Source organism: Vombatus ursinus, unplaced genomic scaffold (genome assembly GCF_900497805.2).
Source record: "Vombatus ursinus unplaced genomic scaffold, bare-nosed wombat genome assembly UNPS02014802.1, whole genome shotgun sequence".
Classification (NCBI taxonomy): Eukaryota; Metazoa; Chordata; class Mammalia; order Diprotodontia; family Vombatidae; genus Vombatus; species Vombatus ursinus.
Window position 1 is genome coordinate 12,817,849 of NW_020954580.1, and position 6,872 is coordinate 12,824,720.

Here is a 6,872-nt window from a genome sequence, read left to right on the forward strand (position 1 = left end):
AAAAGTAATGTGATCAGGCCTCTAATGCTCTGTAACATATAAATATCTGCTTGCCATTTCAAGGTTTATGGATATGCTTGTCTAAATATTACTCCAAATCTCTCTCTCTCTCATAAGACAATGTTGGACTACCAGCATACTGAAACTTAAGATTTTAATCTTCAAAAGTGGCTCTCTCCATAGGATTCTCCATAGATCTCTTCCATTTGTAAACAGGCTCATACTATGTTTTTTTTTTTTTTCCCTTTGGAGAACTAATACAATGGGAAGATTGATGAGGGGAAAGCAGTAGCTGAGTGAAATAGTAGGTAGGGAATATATATTCTTATAGAGTATGCAATCTCTTCTCCCAATGTTTATGTGTTCTAATACATAGTCTTTACGTTGTTATGATACAAAATCTTCTGTTGGAAATGCTGAACAAAATGTTTTTTTGGAAGCTTAAGTAAGTTTGAATATTAGAAATAGACAACAAATTGGAATACCTAATATATCCAGCCTTTTGTTCACTCCTGTAACAGAGAGGCTTTTGGAGTTTATATGTCACCATCTAATAGGTGACTGCTTAATGGGATTTACATTCACTCACACAAAATTAAGCTGGTAAAAGACAATGCAACATGCTGTAATGTAAATGGGACTGACGGCAGAATTAAATGTTTGTGGAAACAGGGCAGCAGATCTATCAAGAGCTAATTAGACAGAGAGGTCAGAGGCAGGCTTGGGAGTAAACAGAATCTATATAAAGAAAGAAGGAAAGCAAGAATGGTAGGGGGGGAAAGCCCCCTTTGTATAGTAATGAAAGGGAACCATACAAAGGTTATTTAATTAGAAGCTCTGAGGGAGCCTATCTCATGAGAAAAAAAAAACAAGCTTATATTCTTATCTGAACCTATTGATTATTGCAAGATGAATTACAACTTTGATAACTTTTTATGTTTAAGTGGTCGGTCTTTTTTATTATCTACTATTTTGATGTTTGGCTTTTTTAGACCTTGCATCACATAACAAAATGCTGAGTGGCTATTCACCTTTTCCTGAGTCTCTATTTTTTTAAAGCCCATCTTTGAAGTAATTCTAAAAGAAAGAATAGCACCATAGTGTACTGCCGAAGCCAAAGGCATTTGGGTGGTAAGGGAAAAACAAATGGTCCAGAAATGCTGGTAGAAGTTCATGTTTCTTAAGAACTTGGGGTGACCACTTCACATCAGCTTGCAGAAAAGTGTAATAGGCAGAAACAACTTCCTCATATTTTAAGTTTTAATCTCTTTATAGTTATTTCTGCCTTTAGCAGAACTTTTAGGTAGCAGAAAGATATAGTTCTTTTCAGTCTTCAGGGGAAAAAGAAGGCTTGACAGAATCGGGATCTCTGTGACTGATAGAGCAGTAAAGCCTAGACCCGGGGTAGGGAACCTGTGGCCTTGAGGCCACATGTGGCTCTCTAGGTCCTCCAAAGGGCCACACTTGAGGACCTAGAGGGCCACATGTGGCTTTGAAGCCGCAGGTTCCCCACCCCTGGTCTAGACATAAGATTATATATTGAGCCATGAAAGGGACCTTAGGAAGCATCTCACCTAACCTTCTCTCCTTTGGAACTTAGAGAAACTCAAACACATAGAGGTTAAATGACTTGCCTGAGGTCACATTGGTAGTAAGTGGCAGTGGTGGGGTGCAGAATTTCAGAATACTTGTACTTTCTAGTGTGCCATGCAAAGTCTGATTACTTATTTCCATTTTTATTTAGCATAAATTTGGGCATTTAAATTATGGTTTTAGGCATTTTTTTGTTGTGGAAAAAAGCAATAACTTAAAATACAATAAAGAAATTATATAGCTATATTGTATATGAAACATAAGTAGATCAAGGATATTTGGATTCTGCTAAGAATAAACTTCATTATATAATCACAGAATATACAGAATTGAGAGTAGGACAGGACCTCAGGAGCCATTTAGCCCATTTCAAGAATACGCAATATAAAATATCATTCAAGAGATCATTTCTATTTATTAAGAACCCCCATCAACTTCATAAGGCTATTACATATGAGTATATGTATGTGAAAGTGTAGAAGTATATGTCTTTATTATTATAATTTAGATAATTTCAAGGCATTGTGTGAGAAAGTGCTGCTACTGAGGATATGAGATGTGTAAAAAGAGCCAGTGCTATGTGGAGTAATTACACACAACAGTCCAAGTCAGATTATATTCTACCTCCTACCCAGCACAAACAATTGTACCATAGACATGTTCTAGGTTCTTTGCGGTTGATTTAATCCATGAAATCCACAGGCTGTAATAGAGTAGGCAGTTAATGCAGGGAGACTGCTTTATTCTTTTATGAAAAGATCAGTAAGATTAGAAATATTTTGTCCTTGTCATGGAAATAAAGAAAAAATGACTTGTTTTTCTTGGTGGAGTTCCAATCTGTCTCTGGCCCAGAAATACAGGTGACATTTGGCAGAGTTTGTCTACCCACCTGCGATATAGACATCTTTCTTTCCTGGTTAGTAAAGGGGAGAAAATGGATTGTTCCAACCTGGGAACATATGACTTATAACTTTAAATATTAAGAAATGTCCCATCACTATTAAATATACCAAAGTTTTATTTCTAGTATAAAACATGCTCCATTTGATATTCCCAGCAAACTTAAAATTAATCCTCCTCTTTGATATTGACTCCTTTTGAATGTGAAGCTACTTTTTGCTTCATTTAGAAAACTTGAACCAGATTTTAGATTTTTTAAAGACATATTCATACTTTGACATATAATGCAGAAAAAGATCTTTATTTGTCTTCAGGTTTCATTTTTGTGTAAATGCACCAAGCTCAATTTGGTTTTCTTTGTAGCATGAATGAAACAATTGATTTTAATACAGTCCTTTCAACACATTGAAACAGGATTGCGTGAATTACCCCTGGTACTATTTTGAATGGTAAACAAGGCTAATATGCTATTTACATAATGTGCACATGCACACTAAATAAATGAACAAAAACATGCTGTTTGGGAAATTGTGGGTGTGATAAAATCGTGACTTGAACTCTGCGGTTATTTAATGAAGTGTGTGATGTGCTGTGTGCACTGCTGCTTCACAAGTGTGGGGTTTTCTTTGAGAACTGGAGCATTATAGCTTCCTTTCCACAGTGCAGAGAGTTCCTATAGACAGAGCCCCTGTAGACTGGTGAACAGTCAAGAGGAATCAGTCAATGACCAAGATGGCAGGAGCTCAAGGGGAGAGAACAGAAGGAGTGATTGAAACACAAAATATTTACTGAGGGCCTACTGTGTAGCAAGCCAAGCTAAGCCTTGGGGACATGAACGTGAAGTGGGGGTGAGGAGAGGAGAGACACAGACATACACAAAATAGTACAAAGTAATTTCCAGAGATCATGAGCAAATGGGCTTGGTGATGTTTTGTGTCGGTCAGGAAAGGCTTCATGTAGGAGGTGATAACTGAGCTCCACTTTAAAGAAAGCTAAGGATTCCAAGAGGGTCAGAAAAGGAAAGAGGGAATTACCTACAACATGTAAGTTGTATAATAAGGGAGGAATAACCTGTAAGCACAAGGCGCAGAACTGGAAAAAATGATTGAGTCTGCTTGACTAGAATGGAGAGTGAAGAAGGAATGTTATAAAATAATACTAAAAAAAAATTAAGTGCAAAATTTTAAACACCAGACTGAGGATTTTGTATCTTTATCCTAGAGTCAATAGAGAAGAAATTAAACACAGAGGAGCTTAAAGAGAAAGTAGAATTAATAAAACTGTGTGATTCAGAGAGGAGTTAAAGTTACACTGGACTCTTTCCATTTTCCCACCCATTTGTCTTTTAGCTGGGTGTGGCATTATGTGTAGATGGTAAGTCAGATTAATCTGATAAGACTTTATATTTTCACAGAATACTTCTCATTCATGGATCACATAGCTTTTCAAATGTACATTAATTCCCATAACACTCTCTTTAAACATTCCACAAACATATTAATTCCCATGACTGATATAAATCTGTTGGAGGAAAGAGGCTTGCTAAGAAAATCAGTTGAGTTATGTGAAAGACAACAGTGACATGATTGGGATGGGGAGGCAGAGAGAAAATTGGAATTTTTATCCCCTTCAAATGCATTTAACAAGCACTTGGCTTTTTCAGGATAATAATTTTTCAAAAAACATTCTCTGCCATGGCCTAAAGTTTGTATTAGCATAATAAAGATGACCATCATCATAAAAGTACTTAATAATGATTGTGAAAGCTGACTTTTAAATAGTATTTCACATACATTATCTCTTTGATTTTTAAAAACCCTGTGAGCTATATACCCCAAGTATTTTTATGATCATTTTACAGAGGAGGGAAAATTAGTCTCACAGTGGCTTCCTAAATTACTAGAAGTCACACAGCTAGTAATTATGAAGGGTACAATTTGAACCTGACCCCTCCTGTCCTAAGATAGTGTGAGGTTAGAGTAAGATCAGAGGATCAACTTATTTGCCAAATACTTATGTAATAGCACACTTAAATCCAGGTTTTCTTCCAGCATTATAGTAGAATGTGATGACTCCATGTTTAAAAGTCAGCTCAGAGGCATAAGGTTTCTTTGAGGTATTAATGATTAAGTTTTGCACATCCTAAACTTTAGATGTCACATTCCAATACTACATGGCTCCAGCTGGTATGCATCTCTCTGACAGGATCTTGGCCCTAACAAATAACAATCTCATCTAAAGAATTTGTTTTTACTTTTGATACTTTACCTTTGTTCTTGTTTATTTACTTTCAGTTTGGGTAGATGAGAGAGGGACTCAATTATTTAAAGAACCCTTTTTGAACAAATGGGAGAACTCTCTCCTTAAGTATTTGCCTTTGATGGTCTTCAGTCAAAGGGTATATAGGAAAGTTGGGACTAGAAAAGTTAGACTGTTTCAAACAAATTAGATTGCTTTGAACACATGGCATCCAATTGTATTTCAGTCATTTTGGTTGTATCAAACTCTTTGTGGCCCCATTTAGAGTCTTCCTGACTCTAGGCCCAGTGCTCTGTGCACTATTGCATCACCTAGCTTCCTTTATAACATTCATAGGGCAAAACAAACAAACAAACAAAAATAGAAATAAAGGGAATTCCTCTTCCATCTCCATCCCTTTGGTCAGGCTGTGTCCCATTCCTGGATTACACTTTCATTCATAAACAGAAGTACTGCCCAATCAATCAAGCCTGTATTTATTAAACATCTGCTATATGTGAAATACTGTGTCTATGCCAGGCCCCAGGGGAAATGAAGACAAAAATGAATGAAACCATTTTTCTCCGTAGGGAGCTTCCTTTGTCACTGAAGGGAGGGAGGCGCTCTAAGTATAGACCAGGGATGGGGACCTGCAGCCTCGAGGATGCATGTCCCCCACCCCTGGTATAGATCAATAAAGCCAGAGTACTTTTAAAGAAGAGGCACTAGTCAGTGTTGAGTCAGGAAATTTTGTGTAGATGGTGGCTTTTGAACTGAACTTTGAAGAAAACCAGGGATTCTAAAAAAATAAAAAAGGTAGAGTTGAGAAGAGGGTCAACTCCAGACATAAGAGACAGTTCAAGCAAAAATGCAGAAGTGGGAACTCGAGTGTCACGCATGAGAAACAGTAAGGTTAATTTTGCTGAAATGGAGAATTTATGAGAAGAGTAATGCATTGTGTTAGGCTGGAAAGACAAGTTGGGGTCTGACTTTGGAAGGATTTAAATGTGAAATAGAGGAGTTGGTAATAAAAGCCCCATAAAATACAGAATGAAGAAAAATAGGAAGACAATATATGGTCATTTAAGGTGTATACAATTTTCATAGAGGATATTCTGGATGTGGTTTAAGTAGAAAGGTTCCCTGTCAGTGGTAAGATACTTCACATACTCTTATCTGTAAATTCAATTCAGCAAAAAGTTATTAAACAAGTACTATGTGCGTGGCACTAAGGCCACAATCCTTGTCCTTAAGAAATTGATACTATGTGATGGGAAATATATATGTGTATCTATCTATATAATATATACATATATATGAAAATAAGTATAATACACAGTAGAATGTGATAGGACCAAGGAAAGTGCCAGGAAATGCTCTAAGAAAATTTGAAGAAGGAATACTCACTTTTAGGTGAAAGGATCATGAAAGACTTCTTGAAGGAAATACCAACACCTTGAAGGAAGAGAAAATTTTCAAGGAGAAAAGTAAAGGAAGAACTGCCTTCTAGGGTTAGGAAATGTTCATCAAAAATCCAGCCATGGAAGCAAAAAATAGCAGTATCAAGTAAGAAAATAGTAATCTAGTTGACCTGGAATATATAGAGAGCAGGATGGAGAGTGGCATCAAATAAGGCTGGAAATGAAGGATTCATTATGGAGGTCCTTAATTATCTGACTAAGGTGTTGATATTTTTTTTTCTTATAGTCAGTAGAGACCTAAGGTTTTTGAGCAGGGGTGCACCATTTTTAGACCTGTGCATTAGGAAAATAATTTGGTCAAATAAATGAAAAGATTGCTTTGAGAAGACATATACTGGATATCATCGAGGTGGTGATTTTAATAGACTCAGAGTATGAGAACCAGAATTAGAAAAGGGATGGGGCATAGATGAGAGCAGTATTGTAAAGGTAAAATTGGCATGATTTGATTCCTGACTGTAAGAGTCAGGAAGAGGGAAGAGTCAAAGGTGATTCTGATGTTTTGAACTTGGATGAGTGGTTTCATTAACAAAAACACATACTTTGTGAAATATTATACATAATGATTTGCATGTGAAAAATCACATCAGGGATATGTTCACAAACTTGAGAAAGAGAGAGAGAGAGAGAGAGAGAGAGAGAGAGAGAGAGAGAGAGAGA